Source organism: Dama dama, chromosome 30, assembly GCF_033118175.1.
Source record: "Dama dama isolate Ldn47 chromosome 30, ASM3311817v1, whole genome shotgun sequence".
Lineage (NCBI taxonomy): Eukaryota > Metazoa > Chordata > Mammalia > Artiodactyla > Cervidae > Dama > Dama dama.
In genome coordinates, this window is record NC_083710.1 from 7,627,466 (window position 1) to 7,653,047 (window position 25,582).

The window sequence follows — 25,582 nt, forward strand, 5'->3', positions numbered from 1 at the left end:
TGGAGCTGAGGGACAGACTGAGCGATGACTGCGTTTCCTGTTGGGTTAGTAACTGCCGAGGCGCCGGCCCAGCGCCCATGGCAGTGATGGCCATGACGAGGCAGGCCGGTCTGACAGTTCTGGGCGCCCCCTCGAGTCTCCATCTCGGGGACTCCTCAGCTCGGGCCTCGTTTTCCCGCCGGGCAGGACTAAACCACTGCACCAGGACCAAGCCACCTCTCTGAAGGTCCGTGTTGCCAGCCTGGTTGTGCCCAGCTGTCTCCAGTGGCCGGATGTTGTTCCGGGCTCACTTCCTCTTTGCCTCTGGAGGCCTTTCTCTGTCTCTTTCAGGGAAGTGAGTTATCCTGCACTTTGGTCCTCTCCTCTCAGAGCTCTGTTGGCAAAGAGATAAAGGGTAGAAGGAGGCCTAACATTTTCTCAATCTCAGAACCACAGGACTGACTATTGTCTACTCAGCAAGTGTGAAGGGCCAACTGAGAATAACCAGAAAGTGTGCTGACTGAGGTCTAATCACTGAATTTTGGGTAAAAGCTTGAAAACGGCCTGTTGATAGTACATAATAACCAGAACGATTATTCTCTCCCTTGTGGAGAATTCTAATTAATAGGGAAATGCAAAAGAAAAGGGTGAGCTGAGAACAGAAGGTCTCAGGCATCAAGAGCTTGACTCTCCCAGCAGCATTTAGAGCCCTAGGAAGTGTTTAAGCCCAATTTGACATTTCAGATGGAGCGGATTAAAGTCCAGGGTTTTCTCCACCTGGCATAATCCTAGCCTGTGGAAGGCACAGTTAATAATTATTCCCCCAAGCCTAGAGAGCATTCCACAATAGACTCTCTGGTCTTGGCAAGCCCAGGGTGGGTCGTGGCCAGCGTTTTCAAAGCTGGCACACAAAGGTCTGGCCGACTCTGGGTGAGAAAGTCTTCAGCGTGAAGTGTTCTTGCTCCCTTGTTCCCGGCCACTTTCCCACCACCTCTGCATCACTAATATCTCAATTCCACTGCGCTCTTGGCACTTGAGAGTGACTTTGTGCTCAGAGGAACAGGTGGGCATGTGGAGGAAAAGGAGGGAGACTTGTAATGGCTGAGTGTATTGGAAGAGATGGGCCAAAGTTCCACAGTGGTCTGTCCCACCAGCATGCTGGAAACTTGAATTGCTGACAAGCTGAGGGGTAAGGATTTGGTCCCTCACTAATGACAACACTGCAGGGTCACTCAGGAGGGAAGAAGTTACAATCCAAGGCAAACCCACATACAGATATTGGGCAACTGAGATATGAGGGGACTCTGACGGCCAGGCTGACAGAATGGCAGATAATATTCCCAGAGGAAGGTGCTATAAGGCAGAATTCCTGCCACTGAGTCACTGCTATCAAACCACAGGCCTGGGACTCTGTGATGGTCCATTGGTTAAGAATCTGCCTTCCAGTGCAGGGGAGGTAGGTGGGTTTTGTCAGGGGAGTATAATCTCCTCAGTTCTGTCTCGTCTCAGCAAAAATTTGAAGCGACGAATATTAAAGCTCTCAGTGCGTCACTGCTCTCGGACAGTGTTAGAGCTCCCTCAGTTTTATTTAGAAAATAAAGGAAAATACATCCTCGAGGTGTGAGGGCGTGCTGACCCAAAAGAAGTCATGAAGGAGAGAGGGCAAGCGAGCGAGCGTGAGAGAGAGCGCATGCATGCGGGAGAGAGAGAGCCCCAAGGCCCCCCCCCCCCCCCCCCCCACCGCCCTTTGGCTCCTCTTTTTATATGTTTTTTCCTCCCCCTGGGCCTGCCCTATGTAAATTGGGCCAGCCAGGAGTGCTGTTTGTTTCACCCGAGGTCCTTACTCCAGTCCTAGGACCTTCCTTTGTTCTATTTTTGTGGGCTTTCCCCTTCCTTGTCTTTTAACCACTGCCATTCTGGACTCCTTTTCCCTATTCTAACTATCTAACAGTTTGATCCCTGGTTGGGGAGCTATGATCCCACACACCACAGGACAGCTGAGCCCTGACGCCACAATGAAGACCCAGCACAGCCAAAGTTCAAAGAAAAAACAAAACCCACAGGCCCCATCTTTGCTTTGTCATCTGTAATTGGTGCACCTTTGCTCACTTCCTTTTCCTGGAGGTAAGTCTTACCTCTAATTTCCCAGAGGTAAGACTGAGGAGATGACTAACTATTCCAGTTTCTTCCTGGAGATTTTATATTTAAATCACAAATACCATCAGGTGAGATAATATACATAATCACAGCACTGTACAGGGAACACAGTGCTCACCTAACTGGTGCCACCCTCTACCTAGAGATGTGTGTTCCAGCCCTTCTCCTTCACCCATTTTCATTTTCCTTTCCCCTCACGCCCCTCCTGCACCCCCTTTCCCTCTCCTTTCCTCTCACTATCTTGGTATTTTGTTGGCTATCTCTGCACAGATACTGTCTCTCCTATGTTGGATCGGAAGCTCTTGAGAACAGGACCTATGTTTCTGGGTTGTTCTCTCCACTCTTATTGATTGGCACAGGGCCTCCCCAATGGATTCTCTTATACACACCAGAAAGTGACCTGTAATACAGCATCTCACCCCTAGTGGAGGTTACCCCTCTATGGGAATTGCCTGACTCACTCCATCTTCAACCATTTTAAAGCAGGGCAGGGCTGGTCCCAGAGCCCCTAAGTATCACTGAAAGTGTCAACTGTCACCGCTGTGTGCAGCCCCCATGGATAAGGTATGAAGGCAGAGAGAAGGGGAGGGAGGCAGAGGCACTGCTAGGCAGTTACAGCTCATTTCCTGTATTTGATGGACTTCAAAACTGACCAAAGCCGTCTTGAGGAAGCTTTGGACCAAAAGGATGAGAGGAGGATGATTTGCTTGGGAACTTAGAAGACTTTCTCAAACCATGGCCTTTCTAGTGAAGGGACGAGCACCTGTATTTAATACACACTTGGAGAAAAGCTTGGGCCAAAGTAGCTAAGGGAGAGGCAGAAATTTTCTTCCCTTTTCTGAGAAAGGAATGTAAAAGTAAAATGCTGCTAGGAGGTATGGTTCTTCTCTCGAGAAGGAATCACTGGTCACTGGTCACTTTTGATGGGCCCTAATATGCGGGTATGGGTCATCCGCCTGCTTCAGTGCTCTTCCTCAGAGTCTCTGTCCCGTCATTCCCCATCTATCATAAGTACCCACTCTGCCCCTCCAGAGGCATGTTTACCACCCAGACCTTCAGACTCCAGGTCCCCACCAGGGCTCTGCAGCAGGCTCGGGTTATCCTCCCTGGCCTTAGTTGTTACCTCTGAATATCATCTGTCTTCTGTGCCATTCATTCAGGTCCTGATTGCTGACTTGAAATCCATGCTTTCTCGGGCCATTTCAGGGGCCAGCCTCTGCAGTCTAATGCATTCTTTCTATTTAGGAAGATTCTTCTAGGAACTTAACGGTTTACATCCAAAGAAGAACTTCTAATGGTGAGGATTTGAGGCATAAAAACGGACTAGGGGGGTGGGTCCATCTGAGTGGGGAAGGAGACAAAGCTTGAGCCTTGGTGTCCCATTGGTCAGGTTGGAACAAAGCTTCAGACTTCACTTGTAACATTCAGCTACCATTTCGGAGATATGCTCTAGTACATGCTGAAAATCATTTCCTGGCTTGGACATCAGGAAATCTGAGTCCCAGGTCCAGGTTACTGCTCGGCAGCTGTGATATTAGGAGACTCTGGGTCTGTGTTTCTCATCTGTGAAATGAATGTGAAGGATGAGGTCATCTGCAAAGTCCCTTTCAGCTGTGATTCCATGACTTTCTGATATGGAAATTTGTATGACTTGATTTAAACATGGTAGTAGGAGATTATTAAATGATACTTAGGGAGACAGAGTGACTATGAAATGCCAGGGTAAATTTGGTCATTTTGTTGTCTCAGTGTGAAAAGCAACTCTGAAGGCAGTCCTTCCCTAAGCAGCTCTAATTTGTGTGGAATTTCCATTGCTGAACTAGAAACACTCAGTGCGAACACTTTCAATTAAGTTAAATGACTTCATGTTCTGTTAAGTTTAGCCTGGCTAGGAATTTCATGACTTTTCCCTGACTTCATTACAATAATGCTTAGCACTAGGTTCACATGTGTGATGTCTACTTGATAGTATTTTCATAGTTGTGCAGCTATCATCAAATTTTGTTGATTCATGGCTGGATGAGGAATAACAGTGAATAGCATAATTGTGAGACTTCACAAGGTACTGACATTTGTGCTTAAGCACAGAAGAATTCAGCAGGTAAGACTACTACAGTGGGAGTGTGATTGTGAAGGCTTCGTGGGAAAGTTCACGAATTCAAATGTAATTAAGCATGAATTAAACATGATGAGCTGCAGGGCTGATTCTAGCAGTGCTGAAGATACATTATGGAAATCCTTTTTGGAAATATGACCAGCTCCTTTTTAAACATATGTCAGATGCCTAACATATGGTCTCCTAAGGCCTCCAGCATACCTTGGGTGATCCAGGGCAGTCAGCATATGCTTGGCACTGTGGAAGGTCTAGCTGATCAAGCCAGGAAGCCAAGAACATGATGGGCAATTGACCCATCCTTGTCAGATTCTCACTTCTCCTTTAGAACAAGTATTATAAATTCAAAGAGAAGTTTGAGCGTTTGTAGGATATAGTGCTGTGTCCTGACTTTTCATGCTGGTGCAAGAAGCAACAAATCATGAATGTAGGCTAGCGTCTATTTTCAAACAGTTTACAGGAATGATAACAAAGTAAAGAGATAAATCTCATAAGCCACACTCACTAATGAATCAGTTGACAACTCGATACCTTGTGTAGTTTGAGGGACAGAGGAAACCTGGAAAACAACACCCTTATAACTGTCTCTTATCCCCTGACATCTTTTGCATCCATGTCCCCCAATTTCCTTTGCACCCTTCTCTCAGTCTCAAAGAGGAGAAATAAACAAGAAATCTGAAAGGCAGAACTGCATGTTCAAACCTCACAACTGATTGCTATGGGGGCACTGATCTGCTTTTGGGGTCACCTTCCTTATATGTAAAATTAGGATAATTACATTACCACCTCACAAGGCTCCTAAGTGAAAGTGATGTGATGACTACAAAAGTCCTTCATCTATATCTATCTATGTTTCTGTCACCTAAATAGAAGATAGACTTCTGATTAGCTCTGTTTTCTGATCATATCCCTAGTGGACTATGGTAGATAATGATTGAATTGATGAGAATAACAACATCAGTGACCATGTATTATATTTACTCTATGTGAAGCACCATACTAAACATCTTATATTTGCTTCATATATTTATGGAGAGACTTTAATTGTATGACATGATCCTCTCTGAATCCTAGAACTGTAAAGTGTGAGAAGGCTAAAAGTGTCTAAAATATAATAGCTAGTTTCTCTTTTAACGTCTCTAGCTGTAATTACTGAAGTGAAATATGTTTCTCCATTTTTGGGCAGTAGTTTGTGGTCTTCATATCAGAAGTTGTGGCTGCATCCTGCCCCAGTGAAAGGTTTGGGAACATCAAGTTTTTCTTTGTTTTTAAAACCATATCTAATAGTTGTACAAAGTAAGTGTCCTTTATCCAGCCCTTTATTTTTTCCCCCCAAACCCAGATACACAGAGTGACCTTTGTTCAGTTTGAAAGAGAGAAGTTTGGAACTTGAGAAGCTCACTGTTCACAAATAGTGGAGGGCACAGGTCACAAAACAGCTTGCAGGCCCAGTTTACCCAAATAACATCCTTATTAATAAGGATAGTAATTGTGTTCTTCAGGTTGGATGGAGGAGTCTGGAGCTAAGGAGGTCGGGATTGTTATTTGAAATTCCTCTGTGTATAAGTGTTGGATGATGGCCGATAGATGAGATCTTAGAAGTAATATGTAACGCTGAGAAGAAAAAAGGAGCAGAAAAGAAGTCAGCAGGAGAGACCACAAAGGAATGGAGAGATAGGGGGCTGGGGTCATAGGAACTGAGAAGAGAAGTTGGCCCATGGTATCAGATGCTGGGAGTGAAATACAGGCAGGAAAGTGTTCATGGGGTTGTTGATTTGGTGAGAGCTGTTTCAGTTGTGCCAGGTGAATGCCTGCATGCTAAGTCGCTTCAGTTGTGTGTAACCCTATGGCCTGTAGCCCGCCAGATTCCTCCGTCCATGGGATTCTCCAGGCAAGAGTAATGAGGTGGGTTGCCATGCCCTCCTCCAGGGGATCTTCCCAATCCAGGGGTTGAACCCTCATGTCTTATGTCTCCTGCATTGGCAGGCAGGTTCTTTATCACTAGTGCCACCTGGGAAACCTGCCAGGTGAATAGCAGGTGATGAAGTAGAAATCGTTAGGTATGAAAAAGACTTTTAAGCCACCAGTGAAAATAGGGAAGGAAAGGGTTAAAAGGATAACAATTATTTTAAACAGGGAGAGACTTATCTGTTAACAGTGAGTGGCACAGAAGTTGAAGACCCAGGAGATGAAAGGAGGATGCGTTTGATGGAGTAGGTTCTCTGAGGACTTGGATAAAATGTGATCCTGAGTGCACAGGTGGGGTTTGGCTCTGGCAACTGAAGAACCATTTCTTCTGTGGTGGAAAGGAAGAGAGCAAAGATCCAGACAGCTTTTCAGGTCAACAAGTAGGGATAGGAGGTTGAGGTATTTCTTACTCTATGACTTTCAGTTACCCCAGTAGAATAGAAAGTGCAGTTGGCTGAGAGTCAAGCTGGAAATAGAATTTGATGGCAGAAGAGAGTGTGCAATACAGCCTGCTCATGTGTTAACATTTTTGGATGGATCTGGTGAAAAGTGACTGGGCGTGCGGGGGCTCAGATGAGGGAGGGGGTCATTCATTAGGAACTGTGCCATTCTACACAGGAGAATTCTCTCCTGAGTTCTATGATTGTCTGATCAGGTATGTGAATGGAAGGGTAGATGGGTGAATTGATCCAGGGTTGGAGGCTTTCCTGGCAGGTTCGTTCAAGAGACAAAGATTACAAGATGACTCATTAAGAGCCTGCAGGTAGAGTCTCAGTAAGATTCAAGGACAAGTGAGTGTGCTGAGGGAGGGAGTCAGCCTGGTCAGCTTTACCCTCTTTGTTTTTCAGTTCTCTCCCTTCCCCTATTCACAAACCATTTGCTTGGCTGTGGACCTTGATTCCATTTGCCTGGTTCCTAGTGTCCCTTTTCTTTGCACTGCATCTTTCACAATCCACCTCAGGCACCATCTGATGCCTAGAAACCCTGCCACCTGGAGATGACTTGTGCCAGCCAGGCCCCTGGGACCAGATCCCTGCATGCCGCTCCATTCCACAACAGGTGGGCCTTCAGTGCACACCTTGGGCCCAGTATTTGCCTCCTGGCCCCTTCTAGGAGGTGCTGTGTCTCCTCTCCGGATGGGTTACTCTCCTGCCTCCATGTTCCAAGGTCAAGATGTTTTCTGGGAGCTAGAAAAGAGAGGATTAGAAAGCACTACCCTCATTTTTATCTTACTGAAATATGTCACCTGAACATGGCAGAAACAAGAAAAATTACCATTGAAACAGTTAGTTCCCTGCTTTTTGAGACTGAAAAGATGATTGCACATGATTAGGTCATAGAAGAGTGGCTGATAAATGGTCATATATTCAAATATTGGCCATATATTCAGTTTTTCTGGAATAATTCCAAGAAATCAGCCTGTTCCTGCTCTCCATCTTGACCATGTTTTTACTGGACGTGAGAGGGTCAAAGCTAGAGCTGGCCTTGGATTTAACTGATGTCAACAGGCTGCTGGCTCTCCGCCCTGGAGCGGTCTGCTGTTCTCTGCTTGGTATGCAAGTCATACCTGAAAGCCCTCCTGTGAGTCGGCTGCGGGCCTTCCACCTGTCTGCAGCTCAGCGGAACTTCAGGTATCACAATAGGAGATTCAAATGCACTGACAGGATTTTTATTTCACCTGCTGTTGATGGTTGATAAAGAAGACAAAAGTGAAAGTGCCGTATATTCAGGCTATTCCTTTTCTATCCAGTATTCACTGAATAAATATTTATTGACCACCTACTAAGTGCCAGACACGTCCTCTCCTTGGTGCTAAGAAGGCTGTAGGGAATTCAAATGGACATAATTCTGACTAGTACAGTTGGGGAGGGTTAGAAGGACAGTAACTGAATAATTTTTTAAGTAAATGTAGAACTTCAGCTATAATCAGTGTTAAGGAGAAAAAGTGTATTATGTTTTGAGAACAGGTGAGACGTCCTTATCTCACTTGGTGAGGTTAGGGAGGATTTCTTAGAGGAAGTGACATCTGAGTTGAGAGGCGACTGATGGGTAGGAACTCACTAGGTGTAGAGTGGGAGGAATGGGTTAAGGCCCCAAGCAGAAAGGAACCAAAGGATGGTTGTGGGCTTGCATTCAGAGAATGTGGTGAAGTGTGGGTCAAGATGAGCCTTTAGAAGGAAAAAAAAAACTTTACCATTCTTTTAGAGAGGAGTTATAAGTTAATATTTAAGAAAGATCACTCACTGCAGTAAAGAGAATGGATTCAAGGTGGGAAAAATGATTATTGGATAACAGTTAAGGGATAATTTCAGTGGCCCAGCTAATCAATAAAAATAGGCTGGATTAGGAATGTAGCAGCAGAAAATTCACACTGCGTTTTGGAGACGGAACTAGTAGGACGTACTAATGGATTAACATGCTTCGGGCAGAGGGAAAGTGAGGAGAGACAAATGATTTCCAGAACATAGCTTTGCAACTGTGGTGATGGTGGTGACAGTTAGTGTTCAATCAGAAGGCTAAAGGAGAAGCCATTTTGGTCTGTTAGGGCCCCAAATTAATACAATAATATGGTTTTTTTTTTTCCATTTCATATAAAGTTCAGAACTCCTAAATCATTATTTTTAGTTTTTTAAAATTTGTAGATAAGATGTTTGTAAAAAGCGTATTTGTGGATCTTTTGGAATTGTCATTTGAAATTATCATTGACTACATCCTTTACATGTAGTCAAAGCTGAACAACTGCATTAACAGCAAGAGGCGTAATGTATGTTTAGAAATATGGAAGACAAAAACACAATAGGAAGTGGGAATTTAAGGGTCCTGATGGAAGAGAGGGAAAGAGAGAGAGAGAGAGAGAGAGAGAGTGTGTGTGTGTGTGTGTGTGTGTGTGTGTTTATGTAGGAGTATATGTGGGCAGATTATAGTCTATAGATGAGCTTATTTCCTTAGCTACCACATCTATAAATTTGCTACAATCTTCCCCCACCTTGGTGTGTCATGAGTATAGTAGATCTTATCCTCCTATGTAATGATAAATTGAGACAAATTTTCTCCTTCTTGGTTTTATGGCTATTTCTGGAATAATGTTTTTTGTTTAAGTTATTATAAATAATCATTCAGTTTCAGTGCTGAATATTCCAGCTCTTTTTCCCCCTCTGGTTCATTGCTATTGCTATTTTGTGTTAGATGGGGCACTGGGTCCAATTATAGCTTTGCATTTAATTACAAACTTTGCATATGTGTGCATTAATTAGAAGATTTTATTGCTTTGTATTTTATGGCTGGAGGTTGTGAACTATAGCAATCCAATATACCACTTAAGGGGATAATACAAATTTAGAATAATAAAAAGAAATTTATAATGATCATCTCAGGCATCCAAAGTATTGTATAGAAAAATAATAAAGCATAAATGCAATATACACAAGACTCAAGCCCATTCTCCATTCTTTAATTAAGAGGTTTAATCTTGTAAAGAAGACATTTAAAGATCTAGAACAACATATATATGACACTTGTTTATGCTGAGGATCTAAAAGTAGGACCTTAAGAGTGTGTTTAAATGTGCCTGCCCATTAGAAGAAAGGGGTCATGATGTTAAAACCCAATGTTCTAAGGTCATTTGTATATGAAAAAAGTAGTCCCATGCCTATAAGAAGGGACACAGATTGCTTGAATAAGCCTTCAGTCAAGAGGCCTGCTGCTAGAAAAGAGTGAACCTCAGTAAATTTGCAAAAAACTATTTTGACAGAATATTGTAAGACCAAAGACAAAGTAACACTATACAAATGCTGTACTCTAGTTAGTGAATATGCTTCTAACAAGGCCTGTGTTAGAACATTTGATTATGTACTAGAGTTGTACAAATGAGACTGCATATCCACTTACATGGGAAATAATAAAGTAGACACTCCCCTTCATGGATCACAGCCTGGCTGTGGTGAAGGTGTTTACATAACCCTATGAAGCAAAGAGCCATGCCTAAGGCTGGTGAGTCATAGTAAGGAGTTCTGACAAAACATGACCCACTGGAGGAGGGAATGGCACTAACTCCAGTATTCCTGCTGTGAGAACCCCATGAGCAGTATGAAAGGCAAAAAGATGGCACCAGTAGATGAGCCCCCCAAGTCTGAAGGTGTCCACTGTGCTCCTGAGGAAGAGTGGGGAGCAACTATGAATAGCTGCAGAAAGAATGAAGCAGCTGGGCCAAAATGAAATGATAAGTTGTGGATGTATCTGGTGATGAAAGTAAAGTCCAGTGCTGTAAAGAACAATATTGCATAGGAACCTGGAACGTTAGGTCCATTGTAAATTGTAAATTGGTCAAGCAGGAGATGCAAGAGTGAACATCAGCATCTTAAGAATCAGTGAACCAAAATGGATGGGAATGGACAAATTTAATTCAGATGACCATTATATTTACTACTGTGGGCAAGAATCCCTTAATAGAAGTGGAGTAGTCCTCACAGTCAACAAGAGTCCAAAATGCATTACTTGGGTGCAATCTCAAAAATGAAAGAATGATCTTGATTTGTTTCCAAGACAAACCATTCAACATCACAGTAATCCAAGTCTATCCCCCAATCACAGATGCCAAAAAAGCTGAAGTTGGACAGTTCTATGAAGACCTACAAGACCTTTTAGAACTAACACCAAAAAAGGATGTCCGTTTCGTCACAGGGAATTGGAATGCAGAAGTAGGAAGTCAAGCAATATCTGGAGTAACAGGCATTTTTGGCCTTGGAGTACAGAATGAAGCAGGGCAAAGCCTAACAGAGTTTTGTCAAGAGAATACACTGGTCATAGCAAACGCCCTCTTCCAACAACACGAGAGACCATTCTACACATGGACATCACCAAATGGTCAATATTGAAATCAGGTTGATTATATTCTTTGCAACTGAAGATGGAGAGGCTTTATACAGTCAACAAAAACAAGACCTAGAGCTGACTGTGGCTCAGATCATCAGCTCCTAATTGCAAATTTCACACTTAAATTGAAGAAAGTAGGGAAATCACTAGGCCATTCAGGTATGACCTAAATCAAATCCATTATGATTATACAATGAAGGTGAATAGATTTAAGGGATTAGATCTGATAAAGTGCTTGAAGAAATATGGACAGAAGTTTATAACATTGTACAGGAGGCAGTGATCAAAATCACCTCAAAGAAAAAGAAAGACAAGAAGACAAAGTGGTTGTCTGAGGAGGCTTTACAAACAGCTGAGAAAAGAAGAGAATGGAAAGGCAAGCAAGAAAGGGAAAGGCATACTTAACTAAATGCAGAATTCCAGAGAATAGCAAGGAGAAATAAAAAGGCCTTCTTAAATAAACAATACAAAGAGGTAGAGGAAAACAACAGAATAGGAAAGACCAAAGATCTCTCCAAGGAAACTGGAGTTATCAAGGGAATATTTCATGCAAGAGTGGGCATGATAAAAGACAGAAATGGTAAGGATCTAACAAAAACAGAAGGGATTAAGAAAAGTTGAAGAAAAATACACAGAACTATACAAAAAAGGTCTTAATGACCCAGATAACCAAGATGGTGTGGTCATTTCTGCAGAGCCAGTCATCCTGGGGTGTGAAGTCAATGGGCCTTAGGAAGCATCGCTATGAACAAAGCTAGTGGAGGGGATGGAGTTCCAGCCGAGCTGTTTCAAATCCTGAAGATGACGCTGCTCAAGCACTGACTCAGTGTGCCAGCAAACCTGGAAAACTCAGCAGTGGCCAAGGACTAGGAAAGGCCAGTTTTCTTTCCAATCCCAAAGAAAGACAATGCCAAAAGATGTTCAAATTACCATACAGTTGCTCTCATTTCACATGCTAGTAAGGTTATCCTCCAAATCCTTCAAGCTAGGCTCCAGCAGTACATGAACTGAGAACTTCCAGATGTACAATCTGGATTTAGAAAAGGCAGAGAAGCCAGAGATCATATTTGCCAATATTCATTGAATCATAGAGAAAGTGAGGAAATTCCAGAAAAATATCTGCTTCATTGACTACACTAAATGCTGGGCTGGATGAATCCCAAGCTGTAATCAAGATTGCTAGGAGAAGTATCAACAACTTCAGATATGCAGATGACACTACTCTAATGGCAGAAAGTGAAGAGGACTAAAGAACCTCTTGATGAGTATGAAAGAAGAGAGTGAAAAGGCTGGCTTAAAATTCAACGTTCAAAAAACTAAGGTCAGGGCATCTGGTCCCATCACTTCATGGCAAATAGAAGGGGGAAAAGTGGAAGCAGTGATGGATTTTATTTTCTTGGGCCCCAGAATCACTGCAGACAGTGACTGCAACCATGAAATCAAAAGATGCTTGCTCCTTGGAAAGAAAGCTATGACAAACCTAGACATCATATTATAAAGCAGAGACATCAATTTGCTGCCACAGGTTTGTAAAGTCAAAGCTATGATTTTTTCAGTATGCATGTAGGCATGTGACAGTTGGTCTGTGAAGAAAGCTGAACACTGAAGATTGATGCTTTTGAGCTAGAGAAGACTCTTGAGAATCCCTAGGACAGCAAGGAGATCAAGCCAGTCAATAATTAAGGGAATCAAGACTGAATACTCATTGGAAGGACTGATGCTGAGGCTGAAGCTCCAATACTTTGGCCACCTGATTGAAGAGTCAGCTCTTTGGAAAAGATCCTGATGCTGGGAAAGATTGAGGTCAGGAGGGGAAGGCAGCAACAGAGGAAGAGATGGTTGGATGGCATCACTGACTCAAAGGACATGAGTTTGAGCAAATTTCAGGAGACAGTGAATGATAAGGGAGCCCTGTGTGTTACAGTCCATGGGGTTGCAGAGAGTCAGAAACAACTTGGCAACTGAACAACAACAACAAAAGTAGGCAATAAGCCAGGTTTCTCAATATTGGAGGAAGAGGGAAGGCTAATCCATGGTGTTGGCCTGAAATCAGCATCAGTATAAATTCCTTGACTTTGATATATACAAGCAGAGAGATGGATACCAAAATATATGTGTATCCTTGGGGTAGAATACACACAGGTACCCTAGCTCTCTTTGCTGAGAGGGCCTAAGAAGCAATGATACTACAATAGTGCTGAGTATACTGGGTGCCCAGATACTGGTTTCCAAACACCATTCTTCAATAAAAGGAACCAGGGTTTCATAAAGAAGAGGTTGATTCCAGAAGTTGGGCAAAGAAAAACAAGATTAACCAGGATCATCTTGTGGTATAAGGAAGTGCTAGAAAAAAGGAGGCATGCTTGCTGTAAGGGTGCAGTCAACCTGAAGGACCTCTTAACGTCTAAAGCTGGAGTGATTTGAGCAAGAAAATAAATAATAAAGACACTGGTTATAATTAAGACTTTCTCAGAAGAGCTGGCTCTAGAGACCATAAGGAATTTCAAGAAGGGGCTTGAGAACCCAGGGGAGGAAGTTGGGTGCAGTTGTCTTTGGTTTGGTTGGAAAGTGGGAAGGGAAGTTAATTTCCTGAAGGAGCAGAACCTGGAAGATAGCAGCAGCTAAGTGGGGTAAGAGCTTCCCCAGTGGCTCAGTGGTAAAGAATCTGCTTGCAATGCTGGAGATGCAGGAGATTAGAATTTGAGCCCTGGGTAGGGAAGATCACATGGAGGAGGGCATGGCAACCCATTCCAGTATTCTTGCCTCAAAAATTCCATGGACAGAGAAGACTGGTGGCTACAGTTCATAGGGTCACAAAGACTCAGAACCAACTGAAGCGACTGAGCATGCATGCACACAGAAGAGGTAAAAGGCTTTGAGCTCCGAGGGAAGTCAGTATGATTTAGGTCCAAGTGGGAAGAAAGCTCTGGAGTCTGGGCTAGGTTGGGTCATAGCAGCTGTTGCAGGATTGTCCCATTCCATGATTCTGGATGAACAAACAGATCATGTAGTCCCCTTGTTTCCTTTGCAAGGATAGAGAAATCTTTTGGGAAAGAGAGTGGGAAAGCATTTCCATTTCCATGTCATCCATATCTCTCCATGGTGAATATACTGGCTCCTCTCCAAGGGAGGGGCCTCTGGAAGAGAGACCTGGTGTCCCCCTACCTTGGGATTCTCAAGAACTCCAAGAAAAGGTGTGATGAGGAATAGTATGAGCTATTCCGCATGTGAGGAACATGGTCACCTGCTGCCTTTCTCCAAGGTCTGCTCAGGCTTCCCTCAGTGGAGTAGTGTGAATGGCCAGACCTCAGCCAAATGGCTTTTCTTAGTTCCTTTTATTGTCTCAACTGCTTTAGAATATTCTAATTATTTCCAGGATAAGCCCCCTTCTTATTTCTATGTAAGCTTTAGGTAGACAGCTTCCTCAGAGTTACATGGGTAAATTATATAAAGTGTTACAAATATTAAAGTAGCAAAGGGTTAAATAAAGGTCAGTGGTCTTGACAGCCTCAGCAACCTTCCCTTCTACTCTGAGTGAATGGATCTGTGAAGAGAAGCTTCTGTAAGTCTGGTTCACCTTGGAAGAGTACCTGAAGACAGAGAATCCCTCTGAGAGTCGCAGTGACCAAAGTTTATCTTTTCATGGTTCTCCAGGCCAGTAGGGGGTGGTGATTGTGAGGAACCCAATGGGATTAGGAGTGAGGTTGTCTGTTACCTACCTAACATTCATTCTCCCCATCTACCCTTAACATAAGCCCACCTTTGTTCAGAACCCGGTCCTCCCCACTGCAGCCCAAGGAGGTAGCAGATCGTACCTCCAGTTCCAAGGGCCTGATTGGTACAAGGGGTATCACGTTTATTTAACAAATATCAAGGCCAAACCTAGATTATGGTCCAAGCCTTATTTTAGTTGAGTAAGAAAGTTCCAGATTCCATACACAATGAAGTTGATGTCATAGTATATGTGGAAAGAAATGCACAAACAACAGAACAAAACACATGGTGATAAAAACTAAGGAGAATGGGGCCTCGGCAGGGCCAAAGGGGAATGCAGGAAGATGGTGTTGGGCAGTACTTGTTATTTGAAAGGGTGTTTGGGGAAGGGCTTGATGATGAGATACATTCTCCTTGTCTTGCTTTAAAATGACATCAGTTCTGCTAATGAAACCAGGGGGAAGTCTACTGGGAAAACTGTAGAAAAATGTTTTCTCATAATAAAGATAGAGACGCAGGAAGAGGCATGTCTCTCCTTTCTCTGGATGTTGTAATTGGATGTGATGCCAGGAAGTGCAGCAGAAACCTTGTTCCATCTTGATGACACCAAGAATGGCAGGGTGAAGAGAGAGAGAACAAAATTCAAACCTTGATTCTTCTTCTGAGCTACAGAATTAACTAACCCTGAAGTCTGATCTGTGTCTGTGCTTTTTGTAATGTGAAGTAGTAATTTTTCATATTGTGTATGCCAGTTTAAATCAGGGCTTCTTTTACTTGCAGTTGAAGTCATCCTAACTGATACAAAATGGATTCTGCTAGCTCTAATTAACTGCAATAAACCAGTCTGCAAAATTTTAAGTAGAGAGGGGTAGGAAATTGTGACATTGCTTATAACATGGGCTTTTTTTTTTTTTTTTTTTTTTGCACACAATCTCAGATGTAAGTTTAGTAGAGTTTGAAGCAGTTGGCTAGAAAAAAGACTTCCTGTTAGAGCTGTCTTGCCCAAGACAATGACATAAGGGAATCCAGACAGCATTCTTGGAAACCTCATATTCAGGGAATCATGGTCCACCTGCCCTAATTTCCAACAAGGTGTGGCTAAGAGCTGCAGACATGGAGGAGTACATAGATGTGGGTGAAGACTAGTCCAGAATAAATAAACGCCGAAGGGGCATTGGAGTGGTGGTGATGGTGGTTAAGTGGGAAAGTGACCACACAGGGTTTGGAGTGCGCTTTTCAAAAATTCCCATTGTGACCGAGAGCTGGTAGGAACTACTGTCTCTGATTACATTGCCACAAGCTGCTGCCCATGGTGGGCAGAGCGACAGATTCCACTTCTGTCCAAGATGTCTACATCCGAACCCCTGGAACCTGTGAGAATCTATGCTATGTGAACAAAAAAAATTTCTGCCGATGTGATTGTCAGTTCAGTCACTCAGTAGTTTCCTACTCTTTGCGACCCCATGGACTGAAGCAAGCCAGGCCTCCCTGTCCATCACCAACCCACAGAGATTGCTCAAACTCATGTCTATCAAGTTGGTGATGCCATCCAACTATTTCATCCTCTGTCGCCACCTTCTCCTCCTGCCTTCAATCTTTCCCAGCATCAGGGTCTTTCCCAATGAGTCAGTTCTTTGTATCAGGTGGCCAAAGTGTTGGAGTTTCAGCTCAGCATCCATTCTTCCAATGAATATTCCAGACTGATTTCCTTTAGGATGGACTGGTTGGATCTCCTTGCTGTCTAAGAGACTCTCAGGAGTATTCTCCAACACCACAGTTCAAAAGCATCAATTCTTTGGCACTCAGCTTTCTTTATACTCCAACTCTCACATTCATTCATGACTATGGAGAAACCATAGCTTTGACTAGACAGACATTTGTCAGCAAAGTAATGTCTCTGCTTTTTAATATGCTGTCTAGGTTAGTTATAACTTTCCTTCCAAGGAGCAAGCATCTTTTAATTTCATGGCTGCAGTCACCATCTGCAATGATTTTGGAGCCCAAGAAAATAAAGTTTCTCACTGTTTCCATTGCTTTCCCATCTATTTGCCATGAAGTAATGGGACTGGATGCCATGATCTTAGTTTTCTGAATGTTGAGTTTTAAGCCAATTTTTTCACTCTCCTCTTTTGCTTTCATCACTTTAGTTCTTCTCTGCTTTCTGCCTTAAGGGTGATGTCATCTGCATATCTGAGGTTATTGATATTTCTCCCGGCAATCTTGATTCCAGCTTGTGCTTCATCCAGCCTGGCATTTCGTGTGATGTACTCTGCATATAATTTAAATAAGCACGGTGACAATATACAGCCTTGACATATTCCTTTTTCTATTTGGAACCAGTCTGTTGTTCCATGTCCAGTTCTAACTGTTGCTTCCTGACCTGCATACAGATTTATCAGGAGGCAAGTCAGGTGGTCTGGTATTCCTACCTCTTGAAGAATTTTCCACAGTCTGTTTTGATCCACACTGTCAAAGGATTTGGCATAGTCAATAAAGCAGATGTTTTTCTGGAACTCTCTTGCCTTTTTGATGATCCAACAGATGTTGGCAATTTGATCTCTGGTTCCTCTGCCTCTTCTAAATCCAGCTTGAACATCTAGAAGTTCACGGTTCACATTTAAGCCTGACTTGGAGAAGTTTGAGCATTACTTTGTTAGTGTGTGAGATGAGTGCAATTGAGCATTCTTTGGCATTGCGTTTCTTTGGGATTGGAATGAAAACTGTCTTTTTCCAGTCCTGTGGTCACTGCTGAGTTTTCCAAATTTGCTGGCATATTGAGTGCAGCACTTTAACAGCATGGACTTTAAGGGTTTGAAATGACTCAACTGGAATTCCATCACCTCCATTAGCTTTGTTCGTAGTAATGTTTCCCAAGGCCCACTTGACTTCACATTCCAACATGTCTCTCATTCCAGCATGGCTTATAGGTGAGTGAAACTATCTGGGTCATTAAGATCTTTTTGTACAGTTCTTCTGTATTCTTGCCACCTCTTCTTAATATCTTCTATTTCTGTTAGGGCCATACCGTTTCTGTCCTTATTGTGCCCATCTTTGCATCAAATGTTCCCTTGGTATCTCTAATTTTCTTGAAGATATCTCTAGACTTTCCTAGTCTATTGTTTTCCTCTTTTTCTTTGCATTGATCACCAAGGAAAGCTTTCTTATCTCTGCTTGCTATTCTTTGAAACTCTGCATTCAGATGGATATATCTTTCCTTTTCTCCTTTGCCTTTAGCTTCTCTTCTTTTCTCAGCTATTTGTAAGGCCTCGTCAGACAACCATCTTGCCTTTTTGCATTTCCTTTTCTTGGGGTTGGTCTTGATCACTGCCTCCTGTACAATGTGAACCTCTGTCTATAGTTCTTCAGGCACTCTGTCTATCAGATCTAATCCCTTGAATCTATTTGTCATTTCCACTGTATCATCATAAGGAATCTAATTTAGATCATACCTGAATGGTCTAGTGGTCTTCCCTACTTTCTTCAATTTAAGTCTGAATTTTGCACTAAGGAGTTCATGATCTGAGCCATAGTCAGCTCCCGGTCTTGTTTTTGCTGACTGTATAGAGCTTCTCCATCTGTGGTTCTAAAGAAAGTAATCAATCTGATTTCGGTGTTGACCATCTGGTGATGTCCATGTGTAGAGTCTTCTCTTGTGTTGTTGGAAGAGGGTGTTGCTATGACCAGTGCGTTCTCTTGGCAAAACTCTATTAGCCTTTGCCCTGCTTCATTCCGTACTCCAAGGCCAAATTTGCCTGTTACTCCAGGTGTTTCTTGACTTCCTACTTTTGCATTCCAGTCCCCTATAATGAAAAGGACTTCTTCTTTTTTTTTTTTTTTTTGGTGTTAGTTCTAGAAGGTCTTGTAGGTCTTCATAGAACCATTCAACTTCAACTTCTTCAGCATTACTGGTTGGGGCACAGACTTGGATTACAATGATACTGAATGGTTTGCCTTGGAAATGAACAGAGATCATTCTGTCATTTTTGAGACTGTATCCAAGTACTGCATTTTGGACTCTTTTGTTGACTATGAGGGCTATTCCATTTCTTCTAAGGGAGTCTTGACTGCAGTAGTAAATATAATGGTCATCTGAGTTAAATTCATCCATTCCAATTCATTTTAGTTCACTGATTCCTAAAAAGTCAATGTTCATTCTTGCCATCTCCTGTTTGACCACTTCCAGTTTACCCTGATTCATGGACCTAACATTCCAGGTTCCTATGCAGTATTGTTCTTTACAGCATCAGACTTTACTTCCATCACCAGTCACATCCACACTGGGTGTTGTTTGCTTTGGCTCCATCTCTTCATTCTTTCTGGAGTTAGTTCTTCACTAATGTCCAGTAGCATTTTGGGCACCTACCAACCAGGGGAGTTCATCTTTCAGTGTCATATCTTTATGCCTTTTCATACTGTTCATGGGGTTCTCAAGGCAAGAATGCTGAAGTGGTTTGCCACTCCCTTCTCCAGCAGGCCACATTTTGTCAGACCTCTCCACCTTGACCCATCCGTCTTGGTTGACCCTATGTGTCATGGCTCATAGTTTCATTAAATTAGACCAGGCTGTGGTCCATGGGATCAGTTTGACTAGTTTTCTGTGATTGTGGTTTTCACTCTGTCTGCCCACTGAGAGGTAAGTATAAGAGGCTTATGGAAGCTTCCTAATGGGAGAGACTGACTTGAGGGGAAACTGGGTCTTGTTCTGATGCACAGGGCCATGCTCAGTAAATCTTTAATCTAATTTTCTGTTGATGGGCCGGGCTGTGTTCCGTCCCTGTTGTTTGATCTGAGACCAAACTATGGTGGAGGTAATGAAGATGATTGAGTTCTCCTTCTGAAGTCCCATGCTTGCACTGCCGCATTCAATGCCGCCAACCCTGCAGCAGGCCACTGTTGACCCACACCTCCACTGGAGACTCCTGGACACTCACAGACAAGTCTGTCTCAGTGTCTTTTGGGCTCACTGCTCCTTTCTCTTGGGTCCTGGTTTGTACAAGGTTCTGTTTGTGCCCTCCAAGAGTCTATTTCCCCAGTCTTGCTTAAGTTCTGATAACTCTATGGTGAGGTTAATGGTGACCTCCTGCAGGAAGGCTTAAGCCACACCCAGAGTCCCTGCCCTGCAGCAGGTCACTGCTGACTTGTGCCTCCACAGGAGACACTCAAACACTCAGTCTCTGTGGGGTCTCCTGGTGTGCACAAGGTTTTGTTTGAGCCTTCCAAGTGTTTCTGGCCGGTATGGGATTTGATTCTAAATGCGATTTCACCCCTCCTACCATCTTCCTGGGGATCCTCCTTTGCCCTTGTATGTGGGGGATCTTTTTTTGGTAGGGTCCAACATTCTCCTGTCAATGGTGGTTCAGCAGCAAGTTGTAATTTCGGAATTCTTACAGGAGAAGATGAGCGTATGTCCTTCTACCCTGCCATCTTGATTAGGACAATCAGATGTGATTGATTGTAGATGTAATAAAAATGTATTCCAGATGCAATAAAAATTATGGAGCTGGGAGATTGTCCTGGATGATCTGGGTGCTCGTGTGCTAAGTCACTTCAGTCATGTCTGACTGCCACTATATGTACCGTAGCCCATCAGTCTCCTCTGTCCATAGGATTCTCCAGGCAAGAATACTGGAGTGGGTTGCCATGTCCCTCTCAGATTATCAGGGTGGATCCAATCTTATCCTATGGACATTAAAGAGTGGAAATTTTTCAGCTGGGGTCAGAGAAGTGTGATGGATGAAAATGTAGGGTGGAGTCTAACTCTGAGAGGAATTCAACCCATCTCGCTGGCTTTGACAATGGAGGAAGGGAGCCAGGAGCTAAGACATGTGGGTGGCCTCTGGAAGCTGGGAATGGCCCTTAGCTGACAGTCAGCAAGGCTGCAAGAGTGTCTTTCCTATAGCAGTGAGGAACTGAATTCTGCCAACAGTCTGAATGAGCTGGAAAAGAGTCTCCCCTGGAGATGCCAGTAAATGAGCACAGCTCTGCGGACACCTTGATTGAATCTGGAGCCCCATGTCAAGCTTCTGATCCACACAACTGTGAGATAATCAAAGCATGTGGCTGTGAGCTTCTAAATGTGTGGCAATTTGTTTTTGTCATCACAGCAACAGAAAATGAATACAGCCAATGAGTAGAGAGCTGCGTCCTGGCTGGATGAGCATGGACTGAACCACTGGGGCTTGCGGAGGGAGAGGGAAGTGCAACTTTACAGCAGCGCCAGAGGCAAGGGGGTCAGTCTGAGTGATGGGGTAGAGGACACGGAAGCTGCTAATGACAGAGCAGGTATGTAGTCTGTGTAACAAACTACCCCCAAACCGAGTGGCTGTGAACACCAGCAGTTGCCTGTGGGTCAGCGGTTAGCAGGGTCAGCTCCTTGGTTCTCCTGCTCACGTCAGCTGCATCCTCCTGCACTGCTGGGCGGCTGCTGGCCAGCGAGGTGGCTGCCTCTGGGGTTGACATGCTTGCTGGGATGATGACGTGACTGGCCATGTGTTTCTGATCATCCGGCAGATTAACACAGACTTGCTCACAGGGTCACTGTCAGGGGTCTCAAGAGCAGCAAGAACCACTTTTCCAGTCTCTGCTTATGTCGTACTTTTCTTGTCTCACTGGCCTGGGGGAGTCACATGCTTGGCCCAGAGTCAGCATATTAGTCTGCTCAGGCTACCTCCACAAAGCACCACAGACTGGGTGATTTCAAGACAGAAATGTATGTTCTCACAGTTTGGGAGCCTGCACCTTCAAGGTCTAGGTGCTGGCAGGCTTGGTCTCTTCTGAGGCCTGTCTCCTTGGCTTGCAGACGGCCTCCCTCTTGCTGCCTCTTCACTTGGTCTTTTCTCTGCATGTGCTCCCTTAGGGTCCTTTCTTCACACAAGGAAACCAATCAGTTTGGATCAGGGCACCACCTTAACATAATCATTTTAACTCAGTCACCTCTAGAGGCCTGATCTCCCGATATGATTAGATTCCAGGTACTGAGGTTTGGAAAAGACACAATTCAACTTGTAACAGTCAATATGGCAGGAGACTGCTCAGAAACAAGGCTAGTGGAAGGCTTGAACAGATGGGGGTATGGGGAATTAACTCTAACAATCTATCACAGGTTACCAAAATGTGGGTGAGAAGCAGAAAATTCACAGTATTTCCCAGGGTCAATTTTGTTTATGATAACAATGTCTTAGAGAAGGCAGTCTGCAAACTATGGCTGGGGGCTAAATCTGGCCCCCTCAATCTTTTTTTTTTTTTATTGGAGTATAATTGCTTACAATGCTGTGCTAGTCTCTGCTGTAGAGCAGTGTGAGTCAGCTACATGTGTACACATATCCCCTCCTACTTAAACCTCCTATTCCAAATTATTTTTGTAAATAAAGTTTTATTGTAAACCAGCCACACTCACTCATTTGTGTCTGGTCTGTGTTGTAACTGGCTTCCTGCCACAATGGCAGAGTAAGTAGCTGTGATAGAGACTGTGGGTGCTCAGTTGCTAAGTCGTGTCCAACTCTTTGCAATACCGTGAACTGTAGCCCATCAGGCTCTTTTTGCCCACAGAATTTTCCAGCTAAGAATACCGGAGTGGGTTGCCATTTCCTTCTCCAGGATAGACACTGTACAGCCTGCTAACCCTTAACCTATTCGCCACCTGCCCTTTCACAGAACATGTTTGCTGACTTGACTGTTGGAGAAGTCTAAGAAAACCATGAGTTGAGTAGAAGGGTGAAAGAACCAGACAACCAACCAGCAGTCCAAAGAAGGTGAAGGCACAATTTCCTTTGCTGACTTCTGAAGAACAAATTACCAGGGAAGCAACAGGTCTGGAACTGTTACAAGGAGAGGTCTTAATGCGCCGCTTGTGAAGTTGGCAGGAAGGCTTTCTTGGAGCTGTTTCACAATGCCTCGGCCACCCACCCATCTGCTGCCCACACGCTGTCGTCCTTTCAAGTGTTATCTAGAGATATCTACTTGTCAACTGCAGAGAACAAAGCAGGAGTCTTGGCCTTGACAGGGATTTCCCCTCCTGTGATATTTCACACTAAGCCTCATTCACACCCAATGTGAAGGCAGGGCTGCTTTTAAAACCCATTTCACATTTTAAAACCAATTCTGTTAAGCATGACTTCAGCTGTCACTTCTTGTTATTTTTGGAGAAGTTTGATGCTCATAGGTTTGAGACATCCCATCCATTTGTTCAATGGACTTCTGATAACTGTCCCTGCCCACTGGCTATGAAGTCAACACCAATTATGCAGCTGACTGCCTTCATGATAGAGCATTTGAGAACAGGCCACGATGTCTGGTTGTGCCTTACTACATCGGGCCATGTCGTACTGAAAGGCCTTGAAAACTGGTGCCATTTTACAGGGGGAACTGGGGAACGCATGAAAGCTGAGAGTAGGCAGAGGGCTGTCTGCACTGCAGACGTGGTCTGCAACCCCGTTGGGATCAAGAGAAGTAGGCTTTTCAAACCCTTGCTACATGAGCCTTGTTATTGCCAAAATAGACCACTTGAGATGGAAGTACAGATGAATTTGCTGCTGATGACAGCTCACCAGGACCCTGTTCTCCATTCAGGTACATTGATATGCATATTTGCTCTACTGGAAAAAAAAAATCATCTCCTCTTCTACCCTGGGACGCTGCTTCTGTAGGATCGGAATCTGCTATTTTATACCCACCTGCTGCTCCAATATAAGCAGCGCGATAGGCATCACGCTATGAAAAGCTCTGAGGAGCACTGTTGCCTTGCGAATTGCTTCCTTGCTCGGCTCTGCTTGGTGATTGCAAGATGGATTGCCAGATTAGCACAGGCGCAAGGAGTTTGTATAAGGAACAGGAAGGGTGATTTTTCCCTGCTTCTCCCAGCAGCTATTTCTTACCAGTCCCTTTGCTTACTATAAAAAGCAAGGTATTTGTTAATGTCATCTTTTGGTGGAAATTCAAAGGGCAGAATCACTGACTCAAGCCCAGAGTGAAATTCCTGTGTTTCTTCCTGCCCTCAGACTGCCAGACAAGGACTCCTGGGCAACTGGAAACAGAGGCCACTGGCCTATGCCCCTGCTGGCTCGTGGAAGCTTCCAGCATGGTGGTTTGCTGTCCTTTGTTGTTTTATGTCATGCGCTAGCTAACTCAGCATAGCTCCTGTTCCCCAATGCAGAATGTTGTTTCCAAACACAAAAAGCAAGCCGATGAAACAGGTAGAAGCACTGCAGCCTGGAGGCGAGGAGCCTGATTCCGCTCCAGAAGACTGGTGTCGCCTGTGTGAGTAATCTATGTTAACATCTTGTCTTCCAGACGTTGACCTCACTTTGATTCAGATGTTCAAGAAAAGAATTCATTTCTTCTCCATTTCAAAGCTGTTTATCTAGCTTAGAAAATAGCTGCTTTAAACAGAAGCCTTTACACTTGTCTGGGTAAATTCAGTTCCAGTTTTTGCTTTGGCCACAAGTCAAAGATAACAGCTGTGCGTGTGTGGGTTCACTGCACTCTACGTGACTGCTGGCTGTATCACCAACTAGAGGGAATAACCAATAATTAGAACATTTTGGGTCATCCGGGAAAGAACAAAGTTTTCTCATGTCTGGAAAGGTGATGTGACCTCCCTCTGATTTTCCTGAATGAGGATCTGTCTGTGACTACAGGGGCAGCTGAATATACAAGCCTGGGCTCATGGCCGGCCACCGTGTTCTCCCCTTCCTAAAATATCACCTGATAAATGGAGGCTCAAAACCATATTTAATGTTTGTCGGCTCAACTTTAGCTCTGCAACAGGCCTGAGCCATGGTAACAAGCAAAAGTCCTTGTGTATTCTTAGCACATCAGCATTTCTGATCATAATGATTTGTGACTCAGACCTTGAAAGCTGTGGGGTCTCTTCCTAGTTGAATCAATACAAGTTTACATAAATATATGTTTCTGTTTTCCTTTTGTTCTTGCTTCAGCATTCATGTTTCCTCATGGGCAACAACAGACTCTGGGAAGGTGGGGAAAAGAGAAAAGGAGCAGATGGAGAGATGATTCAGAAGAAATTATTTGGGTGGGTTCTCACTTCTTTCTTGATTATGACTTTTTTGTTTATTTCATTTATGAGAGGTAACATGTTAGAATTTTTATTTGGAAAGGTAAAATGTGTCCCATGTATTTAAAGAATACGCTCATTCAGTTCTTACACCTGATTACAAGCTAAAGCCATTCCCACATGAACTGCTGTGTGTTGGGCTATTTGGTGCGTAGTACTTCTTATGGCAGCAATAGGTATCCCAAAGCGTGAATCCAACAGGGAAGAAGAAACTGGTTTGCCCCAGACACAAAGAGCCAGGCGATCATTCCCTCTGCCTTCAAAATCTCACCCCCTCCAGGAGACAATATTGGCAAGAGATATGGTGGTAATTTTTTCCTTGATTTTATGCCAAGTATGGGAGAAACTTCCACTTCCACTCAAATAATCAGAAGGACAGGGGAGAGACCACCTTTTTGAAGACTTACCTGTGGGATGGTCCCTGTTACCAGCACAGGTTCTCTCTCTACTGCAGGATGCGCCCTGGGCACACGGAGGCTGCAGCTCTCGTGACTGCCCTGTTTGTGGAACATGCAACGCTAACTGGCATTGCTGTGCCATCTGAAGTCCACAGGACTGCCTCTGCTCAGGGTCGGGCAGGAGCGGGGTGTGTCCACATTTATCGTGTTGGTTAGAGGCAGCTCTGGGCACATTTGTGCTTTTGGTATCAGTTTGAACCCCAAATTCTCTACGTCAATCATCCCTGACTTCCCTGGCCTGCAACCCCA